This window comes from Trachypithecus francoisi, unplaced genomic scaffold (genome assembly GCF_009764315.1).
Source record: "Trachypithecus francoisi isolate TF-2019V2 unplaced genomic scaffold, Tfra_2.0 Lachesis_group11, whole genome shotgun sequence".
Lineage (NCBI taxonomy): Eukaryota > Metazoa > Chordata > Mammalia > Primates > Cercopithecidae > Trachypithecus > Trachypithecus francoisi.
In genome coordinates, this window is record NW_022681456.1 from 70,778,219 (window position 1) to 70,801,857 (window position 23,639).

General features: G+C 38.9%; 1 pseudogene; it reads left to right on the plus strand.

Moving 5' to 3' along the window:
* Positions 1–7,875: 7,875 nt before the first annotated feature.
* On the plus strand, positions 7,876–8,788 carry LOC117091035 (annotated as a pseudogene).
* Positions 8,789–23,639: the final 14,851 nt, after the last annotated feature.

A 23,639-nucleotide genomic window follows, 5' to 3' on the forward strand; every position in this document is an offset into this window, starting at 1 on the left:
ACCATCCTGGCCAACATGGTGAAACCCCATATCCACTAAAAATACAAAATTAGCTGGGCATGGTGGTGCATGCCTGTAATCCTAGCTACTCAGGAGGCTGAGGCAGGAGAATCACTTGAACCTGGGAGGTGGAGGTTGCTGAGAGCTGAGATTGCACCATTGCACTTCAGCCTGGGCAATAAGAGTGAAACTCTGTCTCAATAAATAAATAAATAAATAAATAAAACAACTGAATAAAACAAAAAGTTTTCATAATGCCCCCAGATCCTCCACCTCACACGACACCCCATCTCTGATGTCATCACGCACTATTCTCTGCCTCATGATTTCCACTCCACCCTCCTGCACATGGCTGACCTTCATACTCCTGTCTTAGTGCCTTTGCTCTTGTTGTTTCCTCTATGTGAAACATGTATCACTTAAATGTCCACAAGACTCTCCCCTCACCACCTTCAGGTCTCTCTGCTTAAAACATCATCAGATCCAGGAGATTTTACCCATCATGCCATAGAAAATGGTTCCTGTATTCTACCCTAGCTGTTCTCTATCTTTTATCTCTATCATCTTTCTTTAGTGTATATTTTCATCTGACACATATTTTATGTTTTCTTACTGTCTATTTTCCCCAGTATATTCCATGAGATCAGGAACTTTGTATTGTTCACTAATAGACTCCTAGTGTCTAGGACTCAGGAGACCTAGTAAGTATTCAGTATATGTTTAAGTGAATGAACACTGTCATTATAGCAACAAAGATACATGATGCATTTTCAGTTAACAACGTAAGATCTGAAAAGGCATGAACACTAATAGTATGTATCTCCTGGGTGCCAGTCCTGTGCTAAAGAGTTTCTATAAAACTTCTAGGAATTGGGGAGATTATTCAACAAGTCTCATTTCTATTTAGAGGTTTGCTTCAAGGATTGGATTCATGCACAGGTGGAATGATTTAAGAAATGTCCACAAAAATAAAACAGTTTTATTCAATTCACTAAGGCTCTAGATACTCTTAACAGTGGGGGAAGCCCTGCCTTTCATTCATGAGGATAAAAGTTAATATGTTAATACTTTGCTAGAGAGGTAAACCTAAGGTATGACTGACCATTTACTTAAATACATTTTGGTAGAAGAAAGCAAAACGACACGGAATGGGGAGTCGGGGGCACCAATGGCCGACTTCTCAGGAGAAGATCACACAAAAGTCAAGCAGGCCTGGTTTTAAATTCTGGCTCTGTATTTGGTGCCTCTCTAATCTTTGGGAAGCTGGTCTGAAACTCAGTTTCCCAATCTATAGAATAGCTTTTCCTAAGTGTTAAGGGTGAAACAATAAGTGTAATACTTGGGACAGTATCCATCAGATGTATAAAATGGCCAATAAATAATGACTATTTTTAATTTTTCTTTAGGGCTAGATTTTGTATCATAAAGATAATAGACTTTTCTTAAATAATGAGTGTTGTATTGTCAACAATTAGAGAAAAACAGTTTAATTTTTCAATCATCAAATAGATCATTAATGTTTTACTTCCCTGCATGTGCACTGTGACTCCTTTATCTAGTCTACGTATTTTACTGGACCAATGATGTGACCTCCTTTAAACATATGCTTTCAGCATCTCTTTGAGGCCTTTTGAATACAGGGTCCAAATTGAGGATTATGAGGCCTCTTCCCCCCCTGAATGAGTTGAAGCTCCTCCAACCCTGTTGACTACAAGGATGTTTTGAAGGGGAGTCTTAGGATCCTTAGTTGTCCTCATGTAAGAAAAACAAGCTTGAAATGTATGTGTGTTACAGATCCTAGAATTGTGGTTGTCCAAATGCTGTCTCATGAGCACTCCCCTCTTTTCTTCTCCAGGGGAAATTTTATAAACAATTACCATTTTCTTTTTAAGTGCTGAATTTGTAGTCTTATTTTCTACATTATGATGATGTAATGCTGACAAACACATTAAAATAAAAATGCAGATCAATAAGTCTCATGCATATAGATATAAAAATGGGTAATGAAACATTAGCAAATAAAATCTAGAAATACACACATACATATATATGAAGTATTCAAGTATATAGACATATGTATGAAGCATAATATATAAATATATGCATATAAACACACATACATATATATGAAGTATAATACACCATGACTAGGTGAAATTTATTATAGGAATGCAAGGTTAAACTTTTAAAAATTAATATAATTCACCATATTAACATACATTTTAAACCATATGGCTATCTCAATAGAGGCCAAAAACATATTTGAGAAAATTCAGCACTGATGCATGATAAAAACTCCCAGCAAACTAGAAATAAAAGGAAAGTTTCTCAACCTGATCAAAGACATCTACTTAATAAAAACCTACACCTAACATCATACCTAATAGTAAAAGACCAAGTGTTCTCCAAGATCAAGAACAAGGAAAAGGTGTCTCTTTTAATCACTTTCATTCAACGTATTACTGGAGGTCCTAATCAATGCAACAAGGTAAGAAAAAGAAATAAAAGCATACCAATCAAAAGGAAGGAACAAAATTGTCTTTATTTGCAGATGACATAATCATGTACATAGAAAATTTTAAGAAAACCATAGAAAGCTACTAGAACTAATAAGTGAGTTTCACAAAATCACAAAATACATGGCCTGTTCACAAAAATTAGTGTTTTCTATATAATAACAATAACAATTGGAATTTTACATTTTAAAATACAGGTTACAATAGCACCAAATAACATAAAATGCTTGTAGATAAATTTAAGATTATGTGCAAGACCTGTACATTGAAAAATGAAAGCATTGCTGAGAGAAAGTAAAGAAGATCTAAATAAATAGAAAGGTGTATATACTATGTTTATATCAATAGGCTCAATATATTTTAAGATGATAATTCTACCCAAATTAAGTCAAACCATCACAATTAAAGTTCTGGCAGGATGTTTTTGTAGAAATTGACAAGCTGATTCTAAAATTTGTATAAAAATGTAAATGTGCTATATCAGTGCTGTCCAATAGAGATTTCTGTGATGATGGGAATGTTCTACAATGTACTATGTGATGGATTAGCCAATAGCCACCTGCAGCTATTGAGCACTAAATGTAGCTAATGCAATTAACTAAATTTTTAATTGTATTTAATTTTTAACTAATATAAAAGTAAACAGTCACACATAGCTTGTGGGTTATCATTTAGAAAGTGAAAATCTAGAATAACCAAAACAATTTTAAAGAACTAAAATTGAGGATTCCAAGACTCACTATAAAGCTATAGCAATCAAGACAATGTTGACATAATTATAGGTATGTATGTCAGTGGATCAAATAGAAAGTCTGAAAATAGACCTATATTTAAATGACCAATTTATTTTTAACAATGCTTCCAAGTCAATATAATGAAGAAAATCTGCTCAATAAATGATATTGGCATGGTAGATATTTATGTTGAAAAACTGATCTTGACACTTACTATATACCAAATACAAACACTATATGTAAATGGGTCGTAAATCTAAATATAAACACTAAGACTATGAAAATGTTAGAAGAAAAATAGGAAAAATCTTTGTGACTTTTGGGTAAACAAAGATTGTTTTAAAGGCACATTATGCATAAGGCATAAATTAATAACTAACAAATTAGTGTTAATGAAGATTTAAAACTTCTCTTCTAAATACATCATAAGAAAAATGGCATAGTGAGCCATAGACTTGGAGAAAATATTCACAATACATATATTTGACAAAAGACTTGCATCTGGAATGTACAAAGAACTCTTCAAACTTGGTAGCAGGAAGACAAACATCTCCATTTTTTAAAATGGGCCAAAAAAATCGAACAGACTCTTCACTAAGAAATAAATACAAATTGTCAATAAACACATGAAAATATGCTCAACCTCACTAATCATAAGGAGATTGTGAAATAAACCTACAGTGAGACATATTGCTTTTCCATTAGAATGGTCAAAATTAAAAATATGGACAATATCAAGTATTAGCAAAGATGGAGCAACACCCAGGTAGAAATGTAAAATAGTAAAACCACTTTGGAAAAGAATTTGGTAAATAAAATACATGTTTATCATAGACCTCAATAAATGAACTCCTAAGTATTTACCCAAGAGAAATAAAAATTGATGCCAGCCCACACAAGAACTTTCACATGAATGTACATAGTACATCTACTCATGATAGCCAAGAACTAGAAACACCTCACCTCTAAATTGATAAACACCTCTAAATTGATAAACAAATTATAGTATACCCATACAATAAATACTACTCGGCAATAAAAAGGAATGGGCTATTGATGCAAATAGTAATATGGTTGACTTTCAAAATTATTATGCTAATAAAAGTAAAAGGACCTATACTCAGAAACTATCTACTGTGTGATTCAATTTACATAGAATTTTGAAACAAGCAAAACTAATGAAAGAAAGTAAATCAATGCCTGCCTTGGATGGGGTTGTAGGCATACATTGCAAAATAGCACAAGGAAACTTTTGGGGAGATCTTGATTGTATTAGACAGGTTTATAAATCTATCAAAATTTGTTGAACTGTACATTTAAAATGAGTTCATTTTTGTTTTGTAAAATGTACCTCAGTAGGTTGAATTTTTGAAAATTAGAGGATGGTTTAGAAGGATTGAGCTCTAGGACTGGCCTTCAGGAATAACTCCCAGGACAACACAACAGCACCAGTTGGTCAGAAAGCATTTAAGAGCAGAAGACTCTGGAAGATTAGGAATCAGGAGGCTATCACTGGAGCTGGTGATGTGAGAAACACACTAGTTGTGATCCAGAAATATGGGAATCACTGCAGTTGGCATTCTAAATCCATTCCACCTTTTTATTAGCTTCAAATCCTGCTGGTCAATACCTGTGAGCTTGGGATTAGACAGTGAAATGCTGTTGCAGAAAAATTCAACAGTTCCCATCACAGTTCTTGTCAATGGGAACAGCCCAAGCAACAGGAAATTGGCATCCATCTCCCTCTGCCTTCTAAATTATTGGCCATTTATCTCCAGGTAAAATCTAACGGGCAACTAAAATGCTAGCTAAAAGAGAATCTTTAAAATGTAGGGGAAGTTTGAGGGGATCATGACAGACAGGAGGCAGGACTAAATTGCATCTCCAGAAAGAGTAGCATCTGGAGGCTTGCATCGTGAATTTTAGCTCCAGATCAACTGCAAGAACAAACCAGCAATCCCATGAGGACCCACGGATCCTCTGAAGAAAGCGGACTGCTGCTGCAAGACCCGGGAGACACCCCAAATACTGTGAGTGCCCCAACTGCGAAGTGGGAAAGGGAGATCCTCCTCTCCTGAACACACACCTCCAGAGGAGAAGCTGAAGGTCTGTTTACGGGAGAAGTTTCTGACTCTACCTGGAGCTGAGTCAAGTTAGAGAGCCGAGTGAAATACAAGGGTAGAGGAAGCAGTAAAGGAAGCCTGGGAGCTCGCTGGGTTCCCAAGGAGCCATTTTTGCTTGGCACCACAAGGATCCATCAGGAGGGTAGCCAGAGGGCAGGGGGTAAACTCCATAGGCAGAAGGAATTCTCTAGTCGAACTTTGTAAAAATGTGAACGGGGTGAGAAGCCTCCTGGCCGGAACTTGGATGAGGGTGCAAATCCTGTGTGCAGACTTCACAGGTTGGGGAAGAACTAAAGACCTTTTCTTTTGCAGCTGGGAGGCAGAAAGCCTTGGGCAAGTTGTCAAGCCGGTCTGGCCCTCCATCTAAAAACAGACTTGGGCCAATGGTGGGGGCACAGTGAGGGTGAGACTGGTCCTTCAGTTTGCATGGGTCCTGGATGAGGACTGTGACAGCTGGCTTTCCCTCACTTCCTTGACAACCTGCATGACTCAGCAGAGGCAGCCATAACCCTCCTAGGTACACAACTCCAGTGACCTGGGACTCTCACCCCCATTCCTGATAGCAGCTGCAGCAAGACCCGCCCAAAGAGAGACTGAGCTCAGACATGCCTAGCCCCACCCCCAAGTGATGATCCCTCCCTATCCACCCTAGTAGGGGAAGACAAAGTGCATATAATCTTGGGAGTTCTAGGGCCCTGCCCACTGCCAGTCCTTCTCCATACTACTATAGCTGATGCATTCTGGAAAGTGTCACCTCCTGGCAGGAGGCCAACCAGCACAAAAATAGAGCATTAAACTACCAAAGCTAAGGACCCTGGCAGAGTTCATTGCACCCGCCACCACCTCCACCAGAACAGGTGCTGGTATCCACGGCTGAGAGACCTATATTTGTCTGGAGTTGGTTCCTTTTGGTGGGTTCTTGATCTCGCTGACTGCAAGAATGAAGCCACAGACCTTCGCTGTGAGTGTTACAGCTCTTAAAGATGGTGTGTTCGGAGTTTGTTCCTTTGGATGTGTTTGGCGGTTCTTCCTTGGTGGTCTTGCTGACTTCAAGAATGAAGCCGCGGACCTTCATGGGGAGTGTTACAGCTCTTAAAGGTGGTGCGGACCCAAAGAGTAGCGGCAAGATTTATTGTGAAGAGTGAAAGAACAAAGCTTCCACAGCCCTGGAAGGGGACCCGAGGTACCATTGTTGCTGCTGGCTCAGGTGACCAGCCTTTATTCCCTTATTTGGCCCCACCCATGTCCTGCTGATTGGTCCATTTTACAGAGCACTGATTGGTCCATTTTACAGAGTGCTGATTGGTGCATTTACAATTCTTTAGCTACACACAGAGCGCTGATTTTTGTGTTTTTACAGAGTGCCGATTGGTGCATTTACAATCCTTTAGCTATATGATTTATCCATTAAAGCGTAAATCATACAGGGGCTTTAAAACAAAAATACAAGGTAAAAAGCAAAAGCAAAAAACAAACAAAATAAAACAAAGTACACAGGCAGCAAAGAGCATGATTAATGAAATGCTACCTCACATTTCAATACCAATATTGAATGTAAATGGTATAAATGCTCCACTTAAAAGATACAGAACTGCAGAATGGATAAGAACTCACCAACCATCTGCTGCCTTCAGGAGACTCACCTAACACATAAGGACTCACATAAACTTAAAGTAAAGGTGTGGAAAAAGGCATTTCATGCAAATGGACACCAAAAGTGAGCAGGAGTAGCCATTTTTATATCAGACAAAACAAACTTTAAAGCAAGAGTGGTTAAAAGAGACTAAGAAGGACATTATATAATGGCAAAAGGCCTTGCTCAACAGGAAAATATCACAATCCTAAACATGTATGCACCTAACACTAGAGCTCTCAAATTTAATCAACAATTACTAACAGACCTAAGCAATGAGGTAGACAGCAACACAATAATAGTGGGGACTTCAATACTCTGCTGACAGCACTAGACAGGTCACCAAGACAGAAAGTCAATAAAGAAACAATGGATTTAAATTGTACCTTGGAACAAATAGACTTAACAGATATATACAGAACATATCATCCAACAACCACAGTATACCCATTCTATTCAACAGTGCATGGAACTTTCTCCAAGATAGACCATATGATAGGCCATAAAACGAGCCTTAATAAATTTAAGAAAATTGAAATTATATCAAGCACTCTCTCAGACCATAGTGGAATAAAACTGGAAGTCAACTCCAAAAGGAATCTTCAAAACCATGCAAATACACAGAAATTAAATAACCTGCTCCTGGATGATCATTGGGTCAAAAGTGAAATCAAGATGAAAATTAAAAAATTATTTGAACCGAATTACAATAACAACACAACCTATCAAAATCTCTGGCATACAGCAAAGGTGGTGCTAAGAGGAAAGTTTACAGCCCTAAACACCTACATCGAAAAGTCCTAAAGAGACTTTTCCCTGCCTAGTGCTGCCGGGCCCATAGGTCTCTGTCGAGCTGCAGACACAGGTCTCTGTTCCACAGGATGGGGTTTGTTAAAGTTGTTAAGTATAAGGCCTACTTTAAGAGATACCAAGTGAAATTTTGAAGACGACGAGAGGGTAAAACTGATTATTATGCTCGGAAATGCTTGGTAGTACAGGATAAAAATAAATACAACACACCCAAATACAGGATGATAGTTCGTGTGACAAACAGAGATATCATTTGTCAGATTGCTTATGCCCATACAGAGGGGGATATGATAGTCTGTGCAGCATATGCACATGAAATATGCTGAAATATGCCAAAATATGGTATGAAGATTGGCCTGACAAATTATGCTGCAGCATATTGTGCTGGGCTGCTGCTTGCCCACAGGCTTCTCAATAGGTTTGGCATGGACAAGATCTCTGAAGGCCCAGTTGAGGTGACTGGCAATGAATAAAATTTGGAAAGAATTGATGGTCAGCCACATGCCTTTACCTGCTATTTGGATGCAGGCCTTGCCAGAACTACCACTGGCAATAAAGTTTTTGGTGCTCTGAAGGGAGCTGTGGATAGAGGCTTGTCTGTTCCTCACAGTACCAAATGACTCCCTGGTTATGATTCTGAAAGCAAGGAATTTAATGCAGAAGTACACTGAAAGCACATCATGGGCCAGAATGTTGTAGTACATGCGCTACTTAATGGAAGAAGATGAAGATGCTTACAAGAAACAGTTCTCTCAATACGTAAATAGCAGCATAACTCCAGACATGGAGGAGATGTAGAAGAAAGCTCATGCTGCTATATGAGAGAATTCCGTCTATGAAAAGAAGCCCAAGAGAGAAGTTAAAAAGAAGAGGTAGAACCGTCCCAAAATGTCCCTTGCTCAGAAGAAAGATCGGGTAGCTCAAAAGAAGGCAAGCTTCCTCAGAGCCCAGGAGCAGGCTGCCGAGAGCTAAATCAAACAATTTTCTATGAGGATTTTTCAGATAAAGACAATAAAATAGTAAACTTATGGACAGCAACTAAAAAAAAAAAAGTCCGAAAGAGAACAGACAATCTAAGGTCACACCTCAAGGAACTAGAGAAACAAGAACAAACCAAATCCAAATCCAGCAGGAGAAAGGAAATAACTAAGATCAGAGCAGAACTAAATGAAATTAAAACAAAACAACAACAATAACATCTATGTGTTATTATTGTGTTAGCTTCTTTTCTTGACTTCCTGCTTCTACTATCTTTCTTTCATAATCTGACTGTCCACTACTTAAAAAATGAATATTCAAACAATACTCCTGTAATCATTGCTTTTCGGCTCAAAAATTTACAATGACTCCCTTTGATTCTCAAGCTAAGTTCAAATTATCTCCATGGCATACAAAGCTGTTCAAATCAGTAAAGTTGAATTATCATGTGTGAGTAATACATTGGCTGTAGCCTTAAAAACCATGGAATATATAGACATTCAATCAGGTACGGTGATAACCATGTAATATGATAAATCACAGGAGAAAAGTCTATGGAGGGAGCCTAGGAAGCCCAACAAGTGTGCATAAAGTCAAATATCAAGGATTAAATAAAGAATTCAGTAGGTCAGATGGACTGAATTGAGTTTTGAAGGATGAGCAAGAATTAACAAATAAAAAAAGGTTGAGAAGGATGGATGTCCAACTATTCACAGTCTATTCAAACTTAGTTCTAATTCTCAATATGAGAAAATATTCCCTGATTACTTCCTACATTCTTAAACTACTCTAGCTAATGTTCTTTCCTATTTAAATTTCATGGCTTATTCATTAAAGCCCAAGCATCACCACACTAATGCTTTCCTAGGCTAAGCCCTCTTTGTCTTGGCCTTTCATTTATTCTGATTATCATCAGTGCTGAGGTTTAGAGGATGTTCATAGACTTAGCTGTGCTTCTACATAGGCACGAACTAGCTTTCCAGTTGTTTCAAATTATAACATAAGTCTTTTTTTATGCATTGTCTTAGATAAGCCATTGATTTATTAAATGTCCATTTGACCAGATGAACAAAAAAGACAAGTTATTGAGGTTCTTTTAAGAATGAAAAGAAGGAGGAGGAGGCCATTGAGATGTAAGGGATGCATTTGTAGCTCTCTGGAAATTATGATAATGAAGAGGGTGAGGAAAAGAGGAAGATTTAACACAACTTTGAAAATTTTAAACACTAATTTAAATACTGTTACCTATAACAACCAATTAACATGGAATATTTGGTAATTAAAAGTTACATTTGATAAGAGATAACATTAAATTTTAAAAGTCCACCTATTGCTAAAGGTCTTTTTAAATTTTTTAAATACAAATTCTTGTAAGATTGCCACAAAGAAAACGAAATACCTAGGAATACAGCTAACCAAGGACATGAAAGATCTTTACAAAAAGAACTACAAAACACTATTGAAATAAATCAGAGATAACACAAATAAATGGAAAAACATTCCATGCCCATGTATTGGAAGAATAAATATCAAAAAAATGGCCATACTGCCCAAAGCAACAAACAGATTTATGCTATTCTTATCAAACTACCAACATCATTCTTCACAGAATTAGAAACTACTCCAAAATTCATGTGGAATCAAAAAAGAGCCTAAATGGCCAAAACAATTCTAAGCAAAAATAACAAAGCTGGAGTCATCACATTACTGACTTCAAACTATACTATAAAGCCACAGTAACTAAAAGAGCTTGGTACTGCTAGAAAAACAGACACATAGACCAATGGGACAGAATAAAAACTCGGAAATAAAGTCATATACCTATTTGATCTTCGACAAGGTCGACAAAAATGAGCAATGGGGGAAAGGACTCCTTATTCAATAAATGGTGCTGGAATAACTGGATAGCAGAAGATCAAAACTGGACCCCTACCTTTCACCATATAAAAACATTAACCAAAATAAATTAAAGATTTGAATGGAAGACCTCAAACTATGAAAATCCCAGAAGGCAAACTAGGAAATACTATTCTCAGCATTGGCTGGGCAAAGAATTTTTGGCAGAGTCCCCAAAAGCACTGCAACAAAAATGAAAACAGGTGAGTGGGACCTAATTAAACTAAAGAGCTCCTGCATAGCAAAAGAAACTATCAACAGAGCAAACAGACAACCTACAGAATGTGAGAAGATACCTGCAAACTATGCACCTGACAAAGGCCTAATATCCAGGATCTATAAGGAACTTAAACAAATCAACAAGTAAAAAACAAATAACCCCATTAAAAAAAATGGGTAGATCCAGGTGCTGTGGCTCACGCCTATAATCTCAGGACTTTGGGAGGCCGAGGCAGGCAGATCACAAGGTCAGGAGATGGAGAGCATCCTGGCTAACAGGAGGAAGCCCCATCTCTACTAAAAATACAAAAAATTAGCCGGGCATGGTGGTGGGCACCTGTAGTCCCACCTACTCGGGAGGCTGAGGAAGGAGAATGGCATCAACCTGGGAGGTGCAGCTTGCAGTGAGCCGAGATCACACCACTGCACTCCAGCCTGGGTAACAGAGCAAGACTCCATCTCAAAAAAAAAAAAATGGGCAAAGGGCATGAACAGACACTTCTCAAAAGAAGACAAACAAGCAGCTAAAAAATATTTTTAAAATGCTCAACATAACTAATTGTCAGAGAAACCCAAATTGAAACAACCATGAGATACCATCTCACAGCAGTCAAAATGGCCATTATTAAAAGGTTAAAAAACAACAGATGCTGACAAGGCTGTAAAGAATAGGGAACACTTATACACTGTTAAGTGAGAATGTAAATTAGTCCAGCTGCTATGGGAAGCTATCTGGAGATTTCTTTTTTTTTTTTTTTTTTTTTTTTTGAGACGGAGTCTCACTCTGTTGCCCAGGCTGGAGTGCAGTGGCCAGATCTCAGCTCACTGCAAGCTCCGCCTCCCGGGTTCACGCCATTCTCCTGCCTCAGCCTCCCGAGTAGCTGGGACTACAGGGGCCCGCCACCTCACCCGGCTAGTTTTTTGTATTTTTTAGTAGAGACGGGGTTTCACCATGTTAGCCAGGATGGTCTCGATCTGCTGACCTTGCGATCCACCCGTCTGGGCCTCCCAAAGTGCTGGGATTACAGGCTTGAGCCACCACGCCCGGCCTGGAGATTTCTTAAACAATTTAAAACAGAGCTACCATTCCACTCAGCAATCCCATTACCAGGTATATGCCGCCCAAAAATAAATCATTCTATCAAAAAGACACATGCACTTGTATGTTCATTGCTGCATTATTCACAATAGCAAAGACATGGGATCAATCAGATGCTCATCAGTGGTAGACTGAATAAAGAAAATGTGATGCAATACACTATGGAACACAACATAGCCATAAAAATAAATGAAATAATATTTTTGGCAGCAACATGGATGGAGCTGGAAGCCATCATCTTAAGTAAATTGATGCAGGAACAGAAAACCAAATACTGTATGTTCTCACTTATAAGTTGGAGCTAAGCATTGAGCACACATGGACATAAATATGGGAAAAATAGAAACTGTGGACTACTGGAGGGTAGAGAGAAGGGCGCAGGCTATAAAAAGTACTTATCAGGTACTACGTTCACTACTAGAGTGACAGAATCTGTATTTCAAACCTCGGCATTACGGAATACTCCCATGTAACAAATCTGCACATGTGCCACCTGTATCTAAAATAAAAGCTGGAATTCAAAAAATAAATCAAGAGTATTCTATTTATTTAAAAAAAAAAAAAAAAGCCTTGTAAGGACTCTTCTATGATTGGCTAGTAAAGCAGAGGAATTTATTCTTGGAATAAAACTAAATGGGTTTACTGTTCAGAACAACTCCCATTTGCATTGGCAGTCCCTTCTTCCCACCTTCGCTGTCTGGAGGTCCATTCACTAGCTAATTAGGTAGTCTTACAGAACCAAAAATTCTGGGCCTAAAGAAAGCTACCACGTAATAAAAACCTAAAAAGTGACATATATTCATCTAATTGTAAAGCAGGGACTCTTTGGGGTTCCTCTTAAATCACTACATCTAGGGCAGACTGGGCATGCACCAGCTGCGTATTGAATGTAAGACAAAGAATCTACACAAAGAATCCAGTCGGGCCGGGCGCAGTGGCTCACGCCTCTAATCCCGGCACTTTCGGAGGCCAAGACGCGCAGATCACGAGGTCATCTCGTGAGCTGGAAATCGAGACCATCCTGCCTAACACGGTGAAACCCTGTCTCTACTAAAAATACAAAAAATTAGCCAGGCATGGTGGTGGGCGCCTGTAGTCCCAGCTACTCAGGAGGCTGAGGCAGGAGAATGGCGTGAACCCGGAGGCAGAGCCTGCAGTGAGCCGAGATCACACCACTGCACTCCAGTCCGGGCAACAGAGCGAGACCGCGTTTCAAAAAAAAAAAAATTCAAATTTCCACTCCTTAAACAAATGGCTTATACATCAGGGCTAGACTCAAGAGAACAGTAGTTCACATCTATCATCTTTACAGAGCAACAGAATATAATTTAATATAGGTATCACCAGACAGAGTTCATTGATCTCGGGAAAGATGAGATTTCCTTTTAGTCAGAGAATGGGGGATGTGACCAGTCTGAGACACAGATATAAGGGAAGGGAGAGGAAGGAGCAGAAACTCTCTGCCCTATGCTGTCTCCTGCTTCCTACTTTCCATTCAGTTGTTTAATAGCATGGTGCTTGAAGCTGCCCTAACCACCTTTGAACCATTGGTCCGTTGGGTCCAAGAGAATGCAGAGGCACCAGTCTGGAGCCCTGACACCACTGAGCTCTCAAACCATCTCTGGAGCTGTCTATCTCTGGACATCATGTAGTATGAGAAAAATTAACTTCTTGCTGTCTTATTTAAGGAACTATGCATTGAGTGTCTTGACTTAAAATGCACTGGGCATTTTATACTTATGCCTAAAGCTGTCCTAACTGGTGCATCCCTTAGGGCCAAATCAGACTTCTTTGAGAAAATAATTTTTACCATTTACATTCATACAGAAATATTCACAAGTGTGAGTATGTATACATGATCAAATGTAGGGTCTGACCTAGACAAAACTGTGAAATAAATGAGGGATGGTATTTTTAATAACCTTTTGCCTGCTATACTACTCCACCCTACCCTCATTTTGCTCCTTAGAAATCTATGATACGCTTCTACTATAAGACACTCCTGGGGCTTCCATTCCAGACAGCATATGGGGTACCAGCCAACAACTTTATCCCTGACCTTTGTGACCTATACCAGACAGGTATGCCATAATAATAATAGAAATAATACTGATGTGTACTGAAATTGACCATGTATTAAGCATCTTACATGCATTATCTCATTTAATTCCCTCAGCAACCATATAAAGTGGGTACTACTTATTTCCCAACTTTGCTGAGGAAAAAGTAAGGATTAAGAAAGATAAAAAACTTTTCTGAAGTCTCACAGTTAGTGGAATAGCAGGGAATGAAATGCAGTTCAGCCTTACACCAGGTTCATTCTCTTACCTAGTGTGCAATATAGCCTCTATCTTAGATAGAAGACTGAGAAATTTCCCCTAGTCTATACCAATTATTCTGTTGATGGAATCAGTACAAAAAGATTTACAGGTTTGCCTTCCAGGAATGAAACTGCTTGCTCATGTGACTCTTTATTCATTGTGATATTTTCCTTTTACACATTAAGATTTTGCCAAGTCTTAGAAATAAATCTACAAAGTACAGTTGAGAATAAAAAAGAAAATATTTATTTATTCATACTTCATTTTATACTCTAAAGAACTTAATACTCCTCAGACAAATTCATATACCTCTAAATAATTTTTTAAATTATTTCATGAATAAAATAAGACTGGGGTAAGATCAGTCATGGAAATACATGCCATGCCATCCTGCATGCCTGAAGAAAGTGGGCCTCACATTTGCAGCTTCCTGGCAAAGGAGAGATGCAATCAGTTACAAGATTCACAGTGTTCAGAAGCCAACACCAAACCACCTATTCCAGAGAATAGTTTGTCCTGACAATGAGAAAATCAAGAAAATTCTTTCACGGCCTTCCATAAATTGAAGAGTACATCCAAAAACTGAGGAAGAAAAGATGATATTTTTGAATGTCATAACGCTTTGTTTATGGATATTCTACTTTCAAAGAAAATCATATCCAGTATCAAATATCTATTAGAAATTTGATGTCGTAAACCATTTCACTAATTTTAACATAATTCTGATAAGGAATTTTGGAGGATTGTTTACATAAAGGGTAAAATTTTAGTCAAATTATGTGATCTGAGAAAAATAAACTTCTCTCCCTCTTATTTAAGCAACTACACATTGGCTCTCTTTTACTTACCTGCATTGGGCATTTTGTTCTTGTGCCTGAAACTGTCCTAACTGGTACAGCTGTGCTGGTACACTCATATTTGGGGGGAGTACATTTAGTTGAGATTCCGATATTCTACATTATGACTTACAGAGGAAAAAAATCACTGAACTGGATGTTAGACTATATTATTCTAGTTGACAAAGATATATTTCAGATCACATGCTTTAAAACAGAGCTAGGTTTAAATCACAGGTCTGCCACTGACCTGTGATTTGGATAAGTTATTTCACATGAGTTTGGTTTCTTCATGTGTAAAATGGGGATGGTATTTACTGTCTCTTGGTGTTATTCTGATAATTAAGCATTCAACTAGCAATTGACATCAATGCTATCACTACCACTAATTAGTCATGCACTCTTTAGCAAGCTGAGTTTCTGGGTTTTAGTTTCCTGCTGTAAAATGAGGAGACTGGACTAAGTAATCTCTAATTTCTTATTCATATCTTAAATCATAGGATTCATTATTACTTGCTTCCTTATATGTGTCTTCATAGCATAGTGACATAGATTATTGTGTTTGACACTATATATTCTTTATTATTATTATTATTATTATACTTTAAGTTCTAGGGTACATGTGCATAACGTGCAGGTTTGTTACATATGTATACTTGTGCCATGTTGGTGTGCTGCACCCATCAACTCGTCAGCACCCATCAATTCATCATTTATATCGGATATAACTCCCAATGCAATCTCTCCCCACTCTCCCTTCCCCATGATAGGCCCTGATGTGTGATGTTCCCCTTCCCGAGTCCAAGTGATCTCATTGTTCAGTTCCCACCTATGAGTGAGAACATGCAGTGTTTGGTTTTCTGTTCTTATGATAGTTTGCTAAGAATGATGGTTTCCAGCTGCATCCATGTCCCTACAAAGGACGCAAACTCATCCTTTTTTATGGCTGCATAATATCCATGGTGTATATGTGCCACATTTTCTTAATCCAGTCTGTCACAGATGGACATTTGGGTTGATTCCAAGTCTTTGCTATTGTGAATAGTGCTGCAATAAACATACGTGTGCATGTGTCTTTATAGCAGCATGATTTATAATCCTTTGGGTATATACCCAGTAGTGGGATGGCTGGGTCATATGGTACATCTAGTTCTAGATCCTTGAGGAATCGCCATACTGTTTTCCATAATGGTTGAACTAGTTTACAATCCCACCAACAGTGTAAAAGTGTTCCTATTTCTCCACATCCTCTCCAGCACCTGTTGTTTCCTGACTTTTTAATGATTGCCATTCTAACTGGTGTGAGATGGTATCTCATTGTGGTTTTGATTTGCATTTCTCTGATGGCCAGTGATGATGAGCATTTTTTCATGTGTCTGTTGGCTGTATGAATGTCTTCTTTTGAGAAATGTCTGTTCATATCCTTTGCCCACTTGTTGATGGGGTTGTTTGTTTTTTTCTTGTATATTTGTTTGAGTTCTTTGTAGATTCTGGATATTAGCCCTTTGTCAGATGAGTAGATTGCAAAAATTTTCTCCCATTCTGTAGGTTGCCTGTTCACTCTGATGGTAGTTTCTTTTGCTGTGCAGAAGCTCTTTAGTTTAATTAGATCCCATTTGTCAATTTTGGCTTTTGCTGCCGTTGCTTTTGGTGTTTTAGACATGAAGTCCTTGCCCATACCTATGTCCTGAATGGTACTACCTAGGTTTTCTTCTAGGGTTTTTATGGTATTAGGTCTAACATTTAAGTCTCTAATCCATCTTGAATTAATTTTCATATAAGGAGTAAGGAAAGGATCCAGTTTCAGCTTTCTACTTATGGCTAGCCAATTTTCCCAGCACCATTTATTAAATAGGGAGTCCTTTCCCCATTTCTTGTTTCTCTCAGGTTTGTCAAAGATCAGATGGCTGTAGATATGTGGTATTATTTCTGAGGACTCTGTTCTGTTCCATTGGTCTATATCTCTGTTTTGGTACCAGTACCATGCTGTTTTGGTTACTGTAGCCTTGTAGTATAGTTTGAAGTCAGGTAGCGTGATGCCTCCAGCTTTGTTCTTTTGACTTAGGATTGTCTTGGCAATGCGGGCTCTTTTTTGGTTCCATATGAACTTGTTTTTTCCAATTCTGTGAAGAAACTCATTGGTAGCTTGATGGGGATGGCACTGAATCTATAAATCACCTTGGGCAGTATGGCCATTTTCACGATATTGATTCTTCCTATCCATGAGCATGGTATGTTCTTCCATTTGTTAGTGTCCTCTTTTATTTCACTGAGCAGTGGTTTGTAGTTCTCCTTGAAGAGGTCCTTTACATCCCTTGTAAGTTGGATTCCTAGGTATTTGATCCTCTTTGAAGCAATTGTGAATGGAAGTTCATTCCTGATTTGGCTCTCTGTTTGTCTGTTACTGGTGTATAAGAATGCTTGTGATTTTTGCACATTAATTTTGTATCCTGAGACTTTGCTGAAGTTGCTTATCAGCTTAAGGAGATTTTGGGCTGAGACGATGGGGTTTTCTAAATATACAATCATGTCATCTGCAAACAGGGACAATTTGACTTCTTCTTTTCCTAACTGGATACCTTTATTTCTTTCTCTTGTCTGATTGCCCTAGCCAGAACTTCCAACACTATGTTGAATAGGAGTGGTGAGAGAGGGCATCCCTGTCTTGTGTCAGTTTTCAAAGGGAATTTTTCCAGTTTTTGCCCATTCAGTATGATATTGGCTGTGGGTTTGTCATAAATAGCTCTTATTATTTTGAGGAACGTTCCACCAATACCAAATTTATTGAGCATTTTTAGCATGAAGGGCTGTTGAATTTTGTCAAAAGCCTTTTCTGCATCTATTGAGATAATCATGTGGTTCTTGTCTTTGGTTCTATTTATATGCTGGATTACGTTTACTGATTTGCGAATGTTGAACCAGCCTTGCATCCCAGGGATGAAGCCCACTTGATCATGGTGGATAAGCTTTTTGATGTGCTGCTGAATCCAGTTTGCCAGTATTTTATTGAGGATTTTTGCATCGATGTTCATCAGGGATATTGGTCTAAAATGCTCTTTTTTTGTTGTGTCTCTGCCAGGCTTTGGTATCAGGATGATGTTGGCCTCATAAAATGAGTTAGGGAGGATTCCCTCTTTTTCAATTGATTGGAATAGTTTCAGAAGGAATGGTACCAGCTCCTCTTTGTACCTCTGGTAGAATTCAGCTGTGAATCCATCTGGTCCTGGACTTTTTTTGGTGGTAGGCTATTAATTATTGCCTCAATTTCAGAGCCTGCTATTGGTCTATTCAGGGATTCAACTTCTTCCTGGTTTAGTCTTGGAAGAGTGTAAGTGTCCAGGAAATTATCCATTTCTTCTAGATTTTCTAGTTGATTTGCGTAGAGGCATTTATAGTATTCTCTGATGGTAGTTTGTATTTCTGTGGGGTCGGTGGTGATATCCCCTTTATCATTTTTTATTGCGTCTATTTGATTCATCTCTCTTTTCTTCTTTTTATTAGTCTTGCTAGCAGTCTGTCAATTTTGTTGATCTTTTCAAAAAACCAACTCCTGGATTCATTGATTTTTTGGAGGGTTTTGTGTCTCTATCTCCTTCAGTTCTGCTCTGATCTTAGTTATTTCTTGCCTTCTGCTAGCTTTTGAATGTGTTTGCTCTTGCTTCTCCAGTTCTTTAAATTGTGATGTTAGAGTGTCCATTTTAGATCTTTCCTGCTTTCTCTTGTGGGCATTTAGTGCTATAAGTTTCCCTCTACACACTGCTTTAAATGTGTCCCAGAGATTCTGGTAAGTTGTATCTTTGTTCTCATTGGTTTCAAAGAACATCTTTATTTCTGCCTTCATTTTGTTATGTACCCAGTAGTCATTCAGGAGCAGGTTGTTCAGTTTCCATGTAGTTGAGTGGTTTTGATTGAGTTTCTTAGTCCTGAGTTCTAGTTTGATTGCACTGTGGTCTGAGAGACAGTTTGTTATAATTTCTGTTCTTTTACATTTGCTAAGGAGTGCTTTACTTCCAATTATGTGGTCAATTTTGGAATAAGTGTGATGTGGTGCTGAGAAGAATATATATTCTGTTGATTTGGGGTGGAGAGTTCTCTAGATGTCTATTAGGTCCGCTTGGTGCAGAGATGAGTTCAATTCCTGGATATCCTTGTTAACTTTCTGTCTCGTTGATCTGTCTAATGTTGACAGTGGAGTGTTGAAGTCTCCCATTATTATTGTATGGGAGTCTAAGTCTCTTTGTAAGTCTCTAAGGACTTGCTTTATGAATCTGGGTGCTCCTGTATTGGGTGTATATATATTTAGGATAGTTAGCTCTTCCTGTGGAATTGATCCCTTTACCATTATGTAATGTCCTTCTTTGTCTCTTTTGATCTTTGACGGTTTAAAGTCTATTTTATCAGAGACTAGGATTGCAAGCCCTGCTTTTTTTTGTTCTCCATTTGCTTGGTAGATCTTCCTCCATCCCTTTATTTTGAGCCTATGTATGTCTCTGCATGTGAGATGGGTCTCCTGAATACAGCAGACTGATGGGTCTTGACTCTATCCAGTTTGCCAGTCTGTGTCTTTTATTGGAGCATTTAGTCCATTAACATTTAAGGTTAATATTGTTATGTGTGAACTTGATCCTGTCATTATGATATTAACTGGTTATTTTGCTCGTTAGTTGATGCAGTTTCTTCCTAGCCTCGACTCTTACATTTTGGCATGTTTTTGCAATGGCTGGTACCGGTGGTTCCTTTCCATGTTTAGGGCTTCCTTCAGGGTCTCTTGTAAGGCAGGCCTGGTGGTGACAAAATCTCTAAGCATTTGCTTATCTGTAAAGGATTTTTTCTCCTTCACTGATGAAACTTAGTTTGGCTGGATATGAAATTCTGGGTTGAAAATTCTTTTCTTTAAGAATGTTGAATATTGGCCCCCACTCTCTTCTGGCTTGTAGAGTTTCTGCCGAGAGGTCTGCTGTTAGTCTGATGGGCTTCCTTTGTGGGTAACCCGACCTTTCTCTCTGGCTGCCCTTAAGATTTTTTCCTTCATTTCAACTTTGGTGAATCTGGCAATTATGTGTCTTGGAGTTGCTCTTCTGGAGGAGTATCTTTGTGGTGTTCTCTGTATTTCCTGAATTTGAATGTTGGCCTGCCCTACTAGGTTGGGGAAGTTCTCCTGGATGATATCCTGAAGAGTGTTTTCCAACTTGGTTCCATTTTCCCCCTTACTTTCAGGCACCCCAATCAGACGTAGATTTGGTCTTTTTACATAATCCCATACTTCTTGCAGGCTTTGTTCCTTTCTTTTTCTTCTTTTTTCTTTTGGTTTCTCTTCTCGCTTCATTTCATTCATTTGATCCTCAATTGCTGATACTCTTTCTTCCAGTTGATCGAGTCGGTTACTGAAGCTTGTGGATTTGTCACGTATTTCTCGTGTCATGGTTTTCATCTCTGTCATTTCATTTATGACCTTCTCTGCATTAATTATTCTAGCTATCAATTCTTCCACTCTTTTTTCAAGATTTTTAGTTTCTTTGCGCTGGGTACGTCATTCCTCCTTTAGCTCTGAGAAGTTTGATGGACTGAAGCATTCTTCTCTCATCTCGTCAAAGTCATTCTCTGACCAGCTTTGATCCGTTGCTGGCGATGAGCTGCGCTCCTTTGCAGGGGGAGATGCGCTCTTATTTTTTGAATTTCCAGCTTTTCTGCCCTGCTTCTTCCCCATGTTTGTGGTTTTATCTGCCTCTGGTCTTTGATGATGGTGACGTACTGATGGGGTTTTGGTATAGGTGTTCTTCCTGTTTGATGGTTTTCCTTCTAATAGTCAGGACCCTCAGCTGTAGGTCTGTTGGAGATTGCTTGAGGTCCACTCCAGACCCTGTTTGCCTGGGTATCAGCAGCAGAGGTTGCAGAAGATAGAACATTGCTGAACAGCGAGTGTACCTGTCTGATTCTTACTTTGGAAGCTTCCTCTCAGGGGTGTACTCCACCCTGTGAGGTGTGGGGTGTCAGACTGCCCCTAGTGGGAGATGTCTCCCAGTTAGGCTACTCCAGGGTCAGGGACCCACTTGAGCAGGCAGTCTGTCCGTTCTCAGATCTCAACCTCCGTGTTGGGAGATCCACTGCTCTCTTCAAAGCTGTCAGACAGAGTCGTTTGCGTCTGCACAGGCCTCTGCTGCTTCCCCTTTTGTTGTTTAGCTGTGCCCTGTCCCCAGAGGTGGAGTCTACAGAGACAGGCAGGTTTCCTTGAGCTGCTGTGAGCTCCACCCAGTTGGAGCTTCCCAGTGGCTTTGTTTACCTACTTAAGCCTCAGCAATGGTGGGCGCCCCTCCCCCAGCCTTGCTGCTGCCTTGTGGTTAGATCGCAGACTGCTGTGCTAGCAATGAGGGAGGCTCCGTGGCCATGGGACCCTCCTGGCCAGGTGTGGGTATAATCTCCTGGTGTGCCTGTTTACTTAAAGCGCAGTATTGGGGTGGGAATTACCCGATTTTCCAGGTGTTGTGTGTCTCAGTTCCCCTGGCTAGGAAAAGGGATTCCCTTCCCCCTTGCGCTTCCCAGGTGAGGCAATGCCTTGCCCTGCTTCAGCTCTCGCTGGTCGGGCTGCAGCAGCTGACCGGCACCGATTGTCCAGCACTCCCCAGTGAGATGACCCCAGTACCTCAGTTGAAAATGCAGAAATCACCGGTCTTCTGTGTCGCTGGCGCCGGGAGTTGGAGACTGGAGCTGTTCCTATTCGGCCATCTTGCTCCGCCCCGACACTATATATTCTAATTTATGTTTGTACTTTCCCATCCCTGGTTTCGAGCCATGCCCAGCATATACAGGATGGTTTGTTAATATCTATTTACGAATGAGTGGATAAATGAATAACTAAGTGAATGAATAAAGGGATGAATAACTTAATATATAATTCATCATAACAAAGTATAATTTAAAAAGAGAGAGGAAAAATTACCCATTTTAAACTATATTATAGGAACTATTGTCAGAGTCTTGATGAAAGCGAAAAATAATAATTTTATTCTTATCTAAATGCAGGTTTAAAAAATTAGTTGGGGTTGTAGTTTTATGGTAATACAAGGAAGGAGACAAATCCAAGGCTGTTTACATAAATAAATTAGCGCTTTTGAAGACAATCTTCACATCACTGACTCAGCATGTGTAGTTCTCACCTCATCACAGATGGTTATTGAGTTCTGGAATTCCTTCTCCTTGGACAATTTCAGAATGTATTTTGCCTTCAGGTAAACCCAAGAAAACAGATTAGTTTTTTGGTTGGTTTTATTTTGTTTGCTTTTTTTGTTGTTGTTACATCCCTTCCAGGCCTATGATTTTTTAATCATATTTTAAAATTATACCTGCATCTACAATTTACATAGTTACAAACAGAATGCCAGGAAGTGTTTGGTACTATGTTCCGCAGCTCATAAAGAAAAGCTAATAAGACATATTTTTTGCTGCCTAATGGACTAATATGTAACCCCCCTTAATTAAATTTGTTTGTTTTTCAGCCACGAATTGTTAAAATGGTTTAATGTCTCTACATTTAATAAAAGTTTAACTTTCTTCCAGTCCCTAATTCTCAAAGGAAGGTAGTGTAATTATTTCAATGTGGCCTGAGATGGAGGTGATGATGTGTCCCTTGTGTTTAAATTACTTAGCCAGAACCCTGGAAAATTTGGAGTAGCTCTCTATGGTGCCTTCCTTTTGAATATCTACCTTAAGCACTTTTTTTGCTTTCTTTCTTGGTTAAGCCAGCAGTCTGTATCTCATCTTGTAAATAGAATGGAGAGTTAGAATGTTCACTTTAACTTAACAGAAATTAAACATATGCTTTATTAATAAAATAAGGCATAGACCTATAACACTGTTGTAAAATTATGATAACAATAAGATTGGAACAACTAATCAGTATAATTTTAATGAGCTTTCTACCACCAACATACATACTTCTCTGTACAACCAGAACTTGACATTGAGTACCAGTGTCCCAACAACTTATGTATTTAATCCACTGAGCAAATACCTTTGGGCCCTTGCCTGCAGCAGAGTTTTCAATTCTGATCTACCTGCTGGATCCTGCTAGAGTTCTGAGAGGGGCACAGGCTGAGTCTTGCTACTTTTAACTCCCCTGTTGATGACAGATCCTTCAGCTTAGTCTCATCTGTATTGAGTTCATATTGTTGCTTTCCTCTTACAAAATTGCAAATTCCCTTTGTCTAGCGATTTATCTATAAAAAGTATATTTCCTAGGGATGGAAGGGGCACTACATGTTAATATTCTTGAAGCCATGACAATTTGAGATTGTGTCTTAGTCTGTTCGTGTTGCTATTAAGGAATACCAGAGGCTGGGTAATTTATTAAGAGCTGTATTTGGTTCACAGTTCTGCAGGCTGTACAAGAAGCATGGCTCTGGTATCTGCTTTTGGAGGGCCTCAGGTTGCTTCCACTCATGACAGAAGGGAAAGGGAAGCCAGCATGAGCAGAGACC